We start from the raw sequence: 15,932 nt of genomic DNA, 5'->3' as shown, positions 1-15,932 counted from the left end.
TAAGTACATAATTGCTGGAAAATAACAGCATTAATAATAATTATTAAAATATTGCATTTATTTACTGTAAACTTACCTCGGTACAAAATAAGATCAAATCTAGCAACTTACTCCTCAACCTTTTTTTTCTCGGTCTAACTCTGGATTTCGTTCTTCTTGATCTATAATAGAAAATTTAGCTTATTTAATACTCACATTCATCAAAACAGTCCTTGGCTCAAACTTTGGAAAAATTACAATTTTGCCCCTAAACTGTTGCATATTTACACTTTTACCCCAAAGCTCGAGAATTAAACTTCATCCCTTATTCTAATGTTTTATGACATGCTGAACATCTTTCCCTTCTATGGCAACATCAACTTTCCACTCTAACATTTACTTATGAACATTAGGAATTTTTACCGATTATGTCGTTTTACTCGTTTTCACTTAAAATTGCCTAGCAAATGTTGTTTAACATAATTCCAAGCTCATATTCAACCATAAAACATCAAAATAAACACATTTCACCTATGGGTATTTTTCCAAATATAAACCCTAACATGAATTAATGGTAGAATAAGCTAAATCGAGCTACGAGGACTTCAAAAACGTAAAAAAAATTAAAAACGGGGCTTGGATGTACTTACAATCAAGCTTGAAAGTGGCCAAAACCCTAGCTATGGAGAACTTGTAAATTTTTGCTATGGTGGAAGAAATATGAGCACATTTTGGCTTTATTTTCCTTTTTAATTCATTTAATTACCAAATGACTAAAATGCCCCTAACTTAAAAATATCCTATTTCACTTATCTCATGTCCATTTTTGTCCATGAAAATCTAATGGTCTAATTACTATTTAAGGACCTCTACTTCACTTATGCACTTCAATTAAATCCTTTATCATCTAAAACTCATATTTACCCACTTTTGCAATTAGACCCTAATATGCAATTCAAACATGCAATCGCTGAAATTTCTTATCGGTATTCTAACACATGCATCCAATCAATCGGTAAATCAAAAAAATTAATCACAATAAACTTTTCTATCTCAAATTCGTGGTTTCACAACCACTGTTCCGTTTAGGCCCTATTTTGGGATGTTACATTTCTCTCCCCTTTAGGGATTTTCGTCCCTGAAAATCTTACCTGTGAAGAGATTTGGGTACTGTTTTTGCATAGCCTCTTCAGGCTCCCATGTAGCCTCATCTACCCCATGCCTATTCCATGATACTTTCACAAGTGCAATACTTTTGTTCCTTAGTTGCTTGACCTCTCGAGCTATCGTAAGTCATATCTAGCTGAATCTCAACCTCTGTCTGAGAAATCAGATGTGACAGATCTGAACGATAACAGCGTAACATAGACACATGGAACACATCATGAATCTTCTCTAACTCAGTCGAAAAAGCTAACCGATATGCTAAAGGCCCAATTCTTTCAGTCACCTCGAACGGTCCAATAAAACGTGGACTTAGTTTTCCTTTCTTGCCAAACCTGAGAACTTTCTTCCACAGGGATGCTTTCAAAAATACCCTGTCAACAACTTGAAACTTAATCTCTTTTCTTTTCAAATCTGTATAGGATTTCTATCTATCTGAAGTTGCTTTCAAGCAATCTCTAATGACTTCTACTTTCTCTTCAGTTTTTTGACTAGATCAACCCCGTAAATCTAATTTTCCTTATGCTCTGTCCAATACAAAGGTGTACGACACTTACGTCCATACAAAGCTTCATAAGGTGCCATCTTCAAACTCGACTGATAACTATTATTATAGGCAAACTCTACCAACAACAAATATTTCTCCCAATTCCCTTGAAATTCTAAAACACAACATCTGAGCATTTCCTCAAGTATTGGAATAACTCTCTCTGACTGACCATCGGTCTGAGGATGGAAAGTTGTACTAAAACTCAACTTTGTGCCCAAAGCTTCCGGCAATTTCTTCCAAAATCGTGAAGTAAATCTCGGATATCTATTTGAGATAATCGATAACAGTAAAACATGTAGTCTATAAAACATGTAGTCTGACTATCTCTGAAATATACAACTTGACCAACTTATCAAGTGAATAATCCATACGAACTGAGATAAAATGAGCCGACTTCATTAGCTTATCAATCACAACCCATACTGCATCTTTCTGTCTCGGTGTCAACGGCAACCTTGTCACAAAAGCCATGGTAACTCGGTCCTATTTCCACTCAGGAACTAGCACAGGCTGCAATAAACTTGAAGGTACCTGATGTTCGGCCTTTACCTGCTGACAGATCAAGCATCTAGAAAGAAATTCTGAAATATCTCTTTTCATTCCTGCCCACCAGTACGTTTTCTTCAAATCATTATACATCTTTGTACTACCTGGGTGAATAGACAAATAACTGCTATGTGCTTCCCATAAGATCTTTTGAATAAGCTTATCATTCTTCGGCGCACATATTTGATTTCTGAACATCAATCAACCATTAGAACCGATCTGAATATCAGACTCAACACCTGACTCGCACTGAGCTCTTTTAGCTTGTAACTCACTGTCATCTTTTTGAGCTTTAGAGAATTCTTCAAGAAACATCGGTTTAGCCCTCAACTCAGCCAAAATAGAACCATCATCTGATAAAGTTAAACTAGTATTCAAAGCTCTAAATGTAAATAAAGATTTTCTACTCAAAGCATCAGCAACAACGTTTTCCTTACCTGGGTGATAGTCGATCACTAGCTCATAATAATTAATCAACTCTAGCCATCTTCTTTGCCTCAAGTTCAAATATTTCTGAGTCATCAAGTATTTCAAACTTTTATGGTTAGTGAATATTCGGCACTTCTCACCGTACAAGTGATGTCTCCAGATATTCAACGCAAATACAATGGCAGCTAGCTCTAAATCGTGCGTCAGGTAGTTTGTCGCATGTGGTTTTAACTGTCTGGAAACATATGCTATTACTTTACCTTCTTGCATAAGTACACAACCCAATCCTTTCAAGGATGCATCACTATAAATAACAAATTCTTTACCCGATTCTGGCTATACTAAAACAAGAGGTTCATTCAATAATGCCTTTAACTTGTCAAAACTCTGCTGACATTTCTCAGTCCATTCAAACTTGATATCTTTCTACAACAACCTTGTCAGCGGGGTAGCTATCATGGAAAATCCCTTTACAAATCATCTGTAATAACAAGCTAATCCAAGAAAACTTCTAACTTTTGACACATTTCTGGGTGGTTTCCACTCAACAATTGCTGAAATTTTACTCAGATCAACTTTAATACCATCACCTGAGACAATATGTCCAAGGAATCTGACTTCTCGAAGCCAGAACTCTCTTTTGCTAAACTTGGCATACAATTGATTATCTCTCAAAATCTATAAAACTGTTCTCAAATGTTCGGCATGTTCAATCTCATCGGGAGAATAAATCAGAATATCATCAATAAACACAATAACAAACTTGTCCAAGCATGGTTGAAAGATTTGGTTCATTAAATCCATGAATATGGCAGGAGCATTAGTCAAGCAAAATGGCATCACAAGAAACTCATAGTGACCATACCTAGTCCAGAAAGCAGCCTTCGGAACATCTGACTCTTTAACTCGCAAATGATAATAACCAGATCTCAAATCTATCTTGGAGAACATAGTGGCTCCCTTCAATTGGTCAAACAGATCATCAATTCTAGACAGTGGATATTTGTTCTTTATTTTTACTTTGTTAAGTTATCGATAATCTATACACAACCTCATCAAACCGTCTTTCTTTTTCACAAAACACACTGGTGTGCCCCACGGAGAACAACTAGGCCTTGCAAAACCTTTATCAGTTAATTCCTGCAACTGAGCTTTCAATTCTTTCAATTCCAACGGGGCCATTCTATAAGGAGCAATAGAAATGGGAGTGATACCTGGAACCAACTCAATACCAAACTCAACTTCTCTAATAGGAGGCAAACCTAACAATTCTTCTAGAAACACATTGGAAAACTCACAAACTACTTGAACTGATTCAAATTTCAACTCTGGATCTTTATTATTCAATACAAAAGCAAGATAAGCTTCATACCTTTTTCTCAAGCATTTCTGAGCAGACATAATAGAAATCATGGCAAGAGAACTATCTGACTCATCTGAATTAACCCGGATAATATCACCTTTTTGGCATTTCAACTCAATGTATTTCTTTTCACAATTCACTATCACATCATGGGCAGTCAACCAATCCATACCAAGAGTCACATCAAACTCATCAAATGGAAATAGCATAAGATCGGATGGAAAATAGTGACCTCTAATCATCAAAGGACAATTTTTACATACTTTGTTTACTAACACATACTGGCCTAATGGATTCGATACTTTAATCACAAATTTGGTAAATTCTATGGGCATGTTCATATTAGGCATCAATCTCATGCAAACATAGGAATAGGTCGAACCCGGATCAATCAAAGCAATAACACTAGTATCATAGAGAGAAAATGTACCCGTAATCACATCGGGGGAGGATTCCTCTTCGCGAGCGCGAATAACATAAGTCATTACAGGTGTTCTAACATCTGGTCTAGCTGTTGAGTCCTTGGACGTTCCCCTGTTACTTGGTCCAACTCCCAGATTCGTTTGTGGTCTTCCTCTAGTAGGAGCATTTCTCGATCTTACACTCGGTATTACTTCTCTTTTAATTATTTCAGGATATTCCCGAATAAAATGATCTAGTGCACCATATCTGAAACAAGCATTTTCATTTGCTCGGCACTCACTGAGATGATGTCTACCACATTGAGCACACTCTGGTCTAGGTGGTCGAGTACTGCCCACAGTTGCGACTGTAGTAATCTGAGCTCTTGAACCCACAAATCTTCTACCTCTATTTCGACTAGGATACCTGGCTGAAAAATTTGATCTAATATAGAACTCTCTAGGCCTTTGGGATGTACACTGAAATGATATGCTCATCTGCCTTTTCCTCGTGTCTTGAACCTCAATTTCAACTTTGCGATTTTCTTTTTCTTTTAACAACTCCTCTGCCTTACTGGCTTTTTCAACTAGAATAACAAACCCTTTTATCTCTAGAATGCCAACTGACACTCAAATATCATCATTGAGCCCATCCTCAAATCTTTTGCACATGATAGCCTCTGTAGACACACACTCTCGAGCATACTTGCTGAGTCTAACAAATTCACGTTCATACTCGGTTACAGTCATCTTACCTTGCTTAACTCAAGGAACTCTTTTCTTTTCTGGTCAATAAATCTCTGAATGATATACTTTTTACGGAACTCCTCCTGAAAGAAATCCCAAGTAACTCTCTCACTCGGTACAATTGACACAAGAGTCTTCCACCAATGATAGGCTGAATCTCTAAGGAGTGAGACAACACACTTCATGCATTCCTTAGGTGTACAGGATAACTCATCAAAGACTCTGATAGTATTCTCGAGCCAAAATTCTACTATCTACATCATCATCTTTAGTAGCCCAAAACTCTTCAGCCCCTTATTGTCTGATCTTATCAACTGGTGGCCTTTCTCTTATAACTGTACCTGTGACTGGGAGAGCTACATGGGGAATGAGAAAATCATGAGGGGGTGGAGGTCTAACAGCCAAATTCATACAAACGAACTCGGCAAACCATTCATTCATAGCTTGGAAGAAGGCTTCTCGAGCCCCTCCTCCCTGACTAACTATAACAGGCCTTTCACTACTATCTGGTGGCACTGTCCTTTCTGCGGGAGCGGGCGCATTACTTTCTACATCATCTGCACCAGCTCGTCCGGGATCCATAAGTATAAAAGAAAAACATTTTAAAATCGCTAGGAGTCATCATACTATCAAAGTACAAGTATGGCATTCATAGCTAGACTCTTATTCATACTGAATATTTCGACAACCGACTAAAATCTCGCTTTGATACCAATAAATGTAACACCCCTTACCCGAGACCGTTGCCGGAGTCGGGCACGAGGCGTTATCTGACTTAACTTACTAGTTTGGAGCATAAAAAAATACCTTTTAAAATTAATTCGCTTACGTTCATTCAATATGTCCCTAAAAAGAACCCTCGAGGCCCTAAAACATGCAACGAAAATGGTTCGGGTCCAAACCGAGAATATTAAAAATTTTTCGAATATTTAAACAAATCAAAATAATTTATTTCACTATTCACAATAAAACTGTCCACTTGCGTAACAGTCACTAATTTAATTATAACTCAAGTTACAAAACTCGAAATTTAGATCTGTAAATTTTCCCTGAAATTAGACTCATATATCTTCTTACCATAAAATTTCCATAAGTTTTGGTTCTAATTGACAGTTCTGTTGCCTCTTCACTAAAAATTAATTATCTCATTCTACAGAATATAGATAATGTTCTAGTTTGCTTCTTTTGAAAATAGACTCACTAAGGAATATAGACATATAAATTATGACACATAATTCTTTCTGTACACTTTTTAATGATTTTACAAAGTCGAATAGGGACTTCAAAAATAATTCTAAACTAGTCTCACTAATATTCTAATATCTCATAATATAAAACTCTTTTGCCTACACTATTTCTTTCATGTGAAAATAGACTCAATAATTTTTAATTTTATATCTCATTCACTCTCTAATTCATTTTCTACTATTTTTGGGGATTTTTCAAAATCACATCAATGCTACTGTCCAAAAACTATTCCATTGCAAATTTTTACTCTTTTATAATTTTTTTGTATTAACTATCATTTAGGCATACATAACACCAAAAGATGTTCGTAAATAGCAATTTTAATAGCTAATCATTATTGAATATTTACATGCTATTCATTAGCCATATCATAAAGACACACACACAAAATGACTAAGTCCCTATACATGCCATAACTCAAAATGTTTCAATCACAAAATACCAAGATGGTCTGTTGATAGTGTGAAACGATCTCTGATGTCCTTACGATCCCCGAATTAGCTTGTTGATACTATAAAAAAATAAGGAAAATAACGGGAGTAAGCGTAAAGCTTAGTAAGTTTACAAGAAAATAAATAACAACATTTATCATAAATAATTATACTCATTAATCATCATCAAGTATCATGGTTTTTGCTTCTTCTTTACTTATTCTCTTACTTGTTTACTTAAAAAACTCGTGATTATAAATTACTCCTTCCTTGCCTAAATTTCTTTCTCAACCGATAACTAAGTTATTCTTAACCCATATAACTCACCTGAATCTGTTTATTATGCTTTTACCTGAGCTTTCATGTAACATAGTCTGTTTACTAGCCCATTGAACCACTTGTAATACTAAGGATACTCGGGTCTCCTATCTGATAACAACATGCCAAAGCCATGTCCCAGACATGGTCTTACATGGGATGTTTCCTGTACTGCCAATGTCATATCCCAGATATGGTCTTAGATGGCAGTTCTCACATCGGTGCCCATGCCATGCCCTAGACATGGTCTTACAGGGGACCTCTCATTTTGGTGCCAACGCCATGTCCCAAACATGGTCTTACATGGGACGTCTCATAACCTCAATAATGCTGATGCCATGTCCCAGACATGGTCTTACATGGGATCTCATTCCCTTAATTTCATGACATTTGTATCTGATACATTCCTAAGGTTTCAAAGGGACTTTTTAGCACTGATTCTCTATCATCTCATACTTGAGTAAGCATTAAATAATTTCATGAAATAAGTACATAATTGCTGGAAAATAACAACATTAATAATAATTATTAAAATATTGCATTTATTTACTGTAAACTTATCTTGATACAAAATATGATCAAATCTAAAAACTTAGTCCTCAACCTTTTTCTTTCCCCGGTCTAACTCTGAATTTCGTTCTTCTTGATCTATAATAGAAAATTTAGCTTATTTAATACTCACATTCATCAAAACAGTCCTTACCTCAAACTTTGGCAAAATTACAATTTTGTCCTTAAACTTTTACATATTTACACTTTTGCCCCAAAGCTCGGGAATTAAACTTCATCCCTTTTTCTTATGTTGTATGAAATGCTGAACATCTTTCCCTTCTTTGGCAACATCAAATTCCCACTCTGACATTTACTTATGAGCATTAGGTATTTTTACTGATTATGTCGTTTTACTCGTTTTCACTTAAAATCGCCTAGCAAATGTTGTTTAACATAATTTCAAGCTTCATATTCTACCATAAAACATCAAAATAAACACATTTCATGTATGGGTATTTTTCCAAATATAAACCCTAACATGAATTAATGGTAGAATAAGCTAAATAGAGCTACGAGGACTCTAAAAACGTAAAAAAAATTAAAAACGGGGCTTGGATGTACTTACAATCAAGCTTGAAAGTGGCCAAAACCCTAGCTATGGAGAACTTGTAAGTTTTGGCTATGGTGGAAGAAATATGAGCACATTTTGGCTTTATTTTCCTTTTTAATTCATTTAATTACCAAATGACTAAAATGCCCCTAACTTAAAAGTATCCTATTTCACTTATCTCATGTCCATTTTTGTCCATGAAAATCTAATGGTCTAATTACCATTTAAGAACTTCTACTTCACTTATGCACTTCAATTAAATCATTTATCATCTAAAACTCATATTTACCCACTTTTGCAATTAGACCCTAATATGAAATTCAGACATGCAATCGCTGAAATTTCTTATCGGTATTCTAACACATGCATCCAATCAATCGGTAAATCATAAAAATTAATCACAATAAACTTTTCTATCTCAGATTCGTAGTTTCACAACCACTGTCCCGTTTAGGCCTTATTTCGGGATGTTACAAGATAAACTAACGAAAGTACTTACCTATAAAGAATTAGGTCTTCAATATCACATTTCATAATTTAATCAATCACAACTTCAACCATGGAAACAGCGTTGATCTATTTCATATTCATTGATATCTTATTCCACAATACTCCATTCATCAAAATTAACCGATTATATTAAATGATATAATTTGATATTAAATACAACTAACTAATTAAATTAAAATAAAGAGTTTGATTCAAGGACTACGAACTTACCTTGACAATTACAGTTGTAAAAGCAAAGCCGACAATTAGTCCGACACATTAGTTTTTCTTCAGTTTAGATCTGTTTGATTCATTTAGCGATATAAATAATATTTTTTCACTCAATTAAACCATTCAAATAACTTGAAATAATTAATTTAACTTATAACCTTTATTAAAGGAAAATTTACAAAATTACCCCTAATATTTTACCTTTTATGCAATTCAGGTCCTAAATCCCAAAATTTACAAATTAATCACAATTAACTAAAATTCATGCTAACTGAATTTCATATAACTTCTAAATAGCCAATATTTTCCATCAATTCACAATGTTTACCTTAAATTTTCCTATTTTCACAAATAAACCCTTAAACATTAAAAATCACTCAAAATTACTTAACAAAACTTATTTATTTAACAACCAAATTTAATAATCAATCATCTAAATTCACAACACATCAATTACATCCATAGCATAATTCTAAACATTTGATAAATATACAAATTGACCCCCAAGCTACCTAAATTAAGTTAATACGAGCTCAAAAATATAAAAATCACTAAAAACAGGGCTTGAAAACATGCCATGCATGAAATTTAAGATTTGGCCGAAAGCTTCCTTTAGCAAAAATGGTGTTTCCGCTAGCACCTTCCCAAATGAAAGAGATGATACCTTTTTCTTTACTTAATTTCAAGTTTAATTTATTAATTACCATTTTACCCTTTAATAATAAACCAAATTTCATCAAATGCCAAGCCATGATCACCCACTATTCTTAAAATAGGTAAAACTACTATTAAAGCCCTTACTTGATGCTTTTATATCCATTTAATACAATTAAGGCTATAGTGACTAAGTTTTAAATATATTATAATTTAGTCCATTTTCCTTAATTAACTATTTAAACGTTAAAAGTTTTTAACCAAATTTTACTATAACCTTAATAACACTGATTAGATATTTTATAACATATTTACGGCTCGGTTTATAGAAATAAGGTCTCAAAATCTCATTTTCTAAAACCACTTGACTTTAAGGGTTTACCACTTGAACCTAATTATTCATTCAAATAACATAAATTATCAAATCAAAATTTATTAGAATCCTATATGGAAATAATAAATATTAGATAGTAATATTTACAAACTCACTTGTCAAATTTGTGGCCCCAAAACCACTATTTTCGACACCACTAGAAGATGGGTTGTTACAACTCTCCCACTTAGAAAATTTCGTCCTCGAGATTTCTCACCTGAAAATAGTTTCGGTTACTAAATTTTGAAAGGCTTTCCAATTTTCCAACTTGAATTTGTCTCACTCGGATCAGTATAATGGAATTTTACGCTTCTACCCATGAAAAGCTTCAACAATATCATTTTAATACAAGACTAATGGTTGTTATTAAAAACAGATTCAACCTATGGTAAACATTTTCCCAATTTTCCTTGACTTGGAAGATATATCTCTATATTATGTCTTCCAGAATCTGAGTTTCTCCTTCTATCTATTTGTCTGATTGCACCATGACTTTGTGAAATTTATTTCTGAATTTATAGATAAAACTCAGATACTTGTAACTCAACTATCTTTTCAAATGAATAATTCGTTCTAACTAAAGTAGAATGAGTCAATTTCATCAACTTGATAGTAACAATTTAGATCAAGTCTTTCTTTCTCATTGTTATAGATAATCCAGTCGCAAAACCTATTGTGACTCATTCCCAATCCCATTCAAAAATCATAACAACCCATAATAACTCATACAAAACCTAATATTTAGCTTTAGCCTATTGACATACTAGACGTCTTGGTACACATACTGAAATTTCACTTTATTCTAGAGTATCAGTAACTCTGTCTCAAGTCTTTATACCTTTTATCGTTGTCAACCTTATGTAAAATGTCTTATACAGTCTTAGAACTATTCAGCCCACATATTCGATTTCGAAAATATAGACTATTATCACAATCCACCCTAAAATTAGTGATCTGATCATTCTGAATCTACTCACATTTAACTAAAAAATTCAAGTCTTTTCCTTGCACCTAAAAGATTCTCTAAAAACTTAACGATTTAACTCTCGAGTCTGTAATAATCGAACTGGCATAATTCAAGATCATCTGAGTGAAACATTACTGTAAATAATGAATTCCTTCGTAGACTTGGATTGAATCACTACTAGAGCTTCTATCAATAAAATTTTCAACATGTTAAAATTCTATTGGCACTTAACTGACCAAATAAGTTCAACGTGTCCCTGTAATAGTTTCAACATCGATAATGTAATTATCAAGAAATTCTTACTAAATCATCTATAATACAGATTTTCAAATGCTGAGCATGCTCTGTATCAGTTTTATAACAGATTAGTACATCATCAATACATAATATCATTGAATTCGTCAAATTGTTACTGAAAAGAAACCCAATTCACCAAACCTCAAATGTTGGAGGGCATTATTTAACACGAAAGACGTAACTAGAAACTCGTAATGCTCATAACGAATTTTGAACGTAGTTTTCCATGCATTTACATCTATAACTCACAATGGATAGTAACCAAATCAGTTATCTATCTTAGAAAACACAGTACCAGTTTTCAACTGATTGTATAGGTCTTTAATACGAATTAATGGATGTTTATTCTCCATCGTGACTTTCCTAGTAATCTATATTCAAACTTATCAACGCGTCTTTCTTTTTTCACTATATAATACATGCGTGTCCAAAAGTGATACACTTAGTCTCTCTTCATATAAATTTATGTATAGGTATCGCTGAAATCACATTCAAATCACAACCAGACTTATCTGATTTAATGTAAATCAGTTCACGACTCTAACGTCTCAAATCAACCAGTTTTAGTCAGTAATTCACTACATCATGAACAATCATTCAATCTACCCTCAGTATAACATCAACTTCAATACTTGGTAGTAAAATTAATTCAACAGAAAAATTATAGCTCTAAATTTTCAATGAATACTATTTAAAAACCAATTCAGGTAATTGAAAACACAAAAATTTACACATTTTTACATACCCTTTTTAACTTAAAATCATATAGTTTCGATAAAATTCTTGTCGAAAAAATAATTAATTTTTACAAAATAATTAAAGTGCACTTAAAATATGAACATGTTTAATTTTAGTTAATTTTATAATTTATTTTGATGAATTTTGGTTATTTTTGACAGATTTGCACAAAGGGCTAAAATGGCTCGACAAACACTACTAGAAGCGCAAAACTGAGAAGCAAATTAAAGTATCGAGGTGAACTAAATTTTAGCCTAAGACGGTCCAAAATTATATGTATTAATTCATAATATAATTAATTTTAATTTATATCCAATTTAATTTGGGTTAATAAATTATTATTAATTCATTATGAAGAAGTGGTCCAGTTGAATTGAGCTGAGTGAACCGAACCGACCAAGAAATGGATAGCCCAAAAACTGTCCCAAGAGCTGACCCAAATCAGCTTATTAGCTGATTATTTAAACTTCCAAAGAGGCCTTTGAAGGCTTGTTCAAGTTGCATTCAAACCCCTCCACAATTGGTGGCTTTATAGATTTGCCCCAAGCCTAAATTAGCAAAGTTGAAACTATCAACCTTGCCACATGTGTGGCCGGCCAAGGGAGGCCTCTTTGGCTGATAATTTTAGTTATTTTTAGTAGCCCTCCTCTTCTATAAAAACCCCCTTAGGCTGGTCATTTGAAAAACATACCTCAAGCATTCACATCTGTCATTTCTTCTCTCCACTTTCTCTCTTCTTTTCCATTTCAAAATTTCATTGCTCTCTTGCCGATTTCTTCTCTTAGGAAAGGGGAATTCATAAGATATTTTGAGTAGAAATTAAGTGTTCATAGCATCCTTGGTCGACGAGGACAACGGAGAAGGAAGAACGGAGCAATTAGTCAAGCCACGGAAAAACACCGGATTTGATTCTTGTTCCCTATCTCTTTAATTTTTGTTATTGTTATGTTGAACATATCTATTAATATTTATGTTGTTGGAATGGTTAATTTAATAAATTTAGCTTTAATTTAATTCGTGTTAGGTTGATTGCATTTCGTTTGTTAAAATTATTGAAATTGTGTTTATGTTGTTATAGGCATTGGTAAGATGCTTGATTAAGTAAAATCATGACTAAGTTATTCTTGCATTACAATTGTTAGGTAACTAATGAATTAATTATTTAAACGGATCAAAATTGTAATTAATGGACATAATACTTAATCAGTGCATATTTAATCATCTAAGGTAGCTAAGGGTTAGATTAGCAAAGGTATCTGACGATACATTTGCCTTGCATAACTTGCAAGATTATTGTGATTAAACTATTTCAAGGTAAGGGTACTTTGTTACCTCACATAGTCTTTTATGTGCTTATTAAATCGAGTTAATTGTTTGAATTGACATAGGGAGATGTACAAGAGATTATTTCGATTTAATAAGTATGTATGTGCAATAACGTATTTGCCTATTAAGATTTGTTTAATCAATTGAATTGACATAGGGATATAGTCAAGAGATAAATGGATTTTGGTAGGTAAGTATGTTCATAAGTTAGCAAATTACCGAGTTGCCGTGAACTTATTCGTAACAATATAAACATGAGTTTACTAATTCTAAGTTAAGAAATGTAATTAATCTAACACAATTATGTCATCTTGATTAAAATCATATTTTGAAATCGTGCATTTGAGATTTACTTATTTAGTTCACTTAGTTTAAAATCTCAGTTTTTAATCACCCTCTTCAAACAAAATATTTTTCTTCACCAAAGTGTTTTAAATAGCATTCATAAATAATTCTTTTCACAGTCCCTGTGGGTACAATAACTCGACATTTACTTGTCACTTTATTACATGTTGCGATTGTGTACACTTGCCCATTTCTGTATTTCCAGTCATCCCCCAATTAATTCAAGCAAAAGACATTTTTTTACTAACATTGTGCAAATATATATATAAATGTCTCACACCAGAAATCAATAAATGCATATACTATAATATCAAAGATAGGAGAAGTACCAGCAATATCATCAGGAGCTGAGGCCTCCCTGCGTATATATACAGATCGTTTAAGTTCTACCAAGAGTTTGACATTTAGATAGAATTGTTATATCTTTTATTCGACTTTTACTGACTCTAGTGGTGCTTTCAAATTCCTGACCACCGGCCTCTTGTAAAAATAACTGTAGGTCTTACATTCAGTTTCTATTCAACTTAGCTTTAATTAGGTAATATTTCTTGAGATAATCAGAAAATTCACAATAAAAAAAAAGTCATCCTTCAAAGCATACCTCTAGAGCATTCAAGTCTTTTTACATTTCAAAACTACCACACTAGCTACTGAAGTCACCAATGGTCTCACCTTACTCTGTTTCATTCTATCTCTGTCATAAAACTATGATGGCCCTAAAAAAGACTACTCGGTTCTTTCATTTTCCATTCACAAAAATAGAATATGTTCTGGATACATTTCGTTTATTGAAGTCTTAACTCATGACTCACTTTGTTTCTTGTGATAACAATTTCTTTCCTTTTATGAGCCAATCAAATAAAACTACAAATTCACAAGATTCCATTGCACTGAAAAACATTTTAATCTCATTATTCAATCCATCTCTAAAAACAATTACAAAATTTCTTTTCAATCGATACCATCTTATAAAAATGTTTACTGAGTTGAACTACTCTCACCCAGAATCCATAACAAATATGTTTCCTAGTTAGTCCATTCTTTCAATACCATAGTAGTTAAAGTCGCTTACTAGAAAATAATCTCCTCTTTTAACAGTGTTACTGCACATTTCAAATAATCTTCGAAAAAAAATAACTCTTTATGTTTGTTATCCAGTATTCAGCTCTGACCAAATCACTTTTCACTTTACCTCTAAACTCTTCTGTTCTGCCCTTTCAAATTTAATTTGTAGAAATCTTGTGAATATTTTGTCATATAGTACTTTGAGGATAAGGGGGTAGAGATTGTAGAGTCACAAAATTCATTCACACATATTAAACATATCATTTATTATTACTAAGAATACAGTGGACCCTCTTTTTTTTCTATATTTATTGAAGTTCATCACATTAAGAGTAACCTTTTTAATCGGAGACTTGACTATCATTTTTGGCTTCATCGGAATCAGCTTAGTTGGAATACATCTCTTATCTATAAAAAGAACATAATCATATCAAGCCAGGAGACATCACACTATCACAGGTTATAAAATGGCATGTATTTCTAAAGTTTATACATGCTACATTCAGTCGGAGAACCGACTACATCATAGCTTTGATACTACTAAATGTAACACACGAACATGTCTCCATTTTTGGATTGGGGTCATGAAGTATTACAATAACATTTCTAACATTAAATACTATTTACAAAAAAAATATTCAATTACAATTACAATTTATCAAATCGCAATCCATTTACGATAAATATACACTTACGGGCCTTAAACTAAGTTTATAGGGCCCTAATAATAGATTGGAAACTGTAACACCCTGAATTTTGGGCCTAGAAGAACTAGGTTTTGAACAAGGGAACAGTTAGGAGACTGCACATAAATATTTAGTTGTGCAAGGAAGTGACATAAATGAAGCCTGCTTCAATGGTTAAGTGATTTAGGAGTGTTTGGAAGTGTCTGAGAAGTCAGGGGTTCAAGACTTGGCTTATGCAAAATTTTTATTTTAAGTGAATAAAATCATTGGATCTAGATAGTAGGTTTTTAAATTATTGTGGTTAAAATATGATACAAAGGATTTGTTGGTCTAGTGGTAAGGGGAGTGTGGAGTGTACATGGGGTCTAAGGTTCGAGTGGTGGTGCATTAAAAAGGGAGTATTTATTTTGCTGCCTAATTCGTGTGGGTGGTAAAGTTGGATTGAAATACTATTAAATGGAGTTTGAACTGGTCATAGAGAGA

Source organism: Gossypium raimondii, chromosome 10, assembly GCF_025698545.1.
Source record: "Gossypium raimondii isolate GPD5lz chromosome 10, ASM2569854v1, whole genome shotgun sequence".
In the NCBI taxonomy this organism is placed as follows: domain Eukaryota; kingdom Viridiplantae; phylum Streptophyta; class Magnoliopsida; order Malvales; family Malvaceae; genus Gossypium; species Gossypium raimondii.
The sequence above is the reverse complement of the archived record's forward strand: the minus strand, read 5'-3'. Positions refer to the sequence as shown.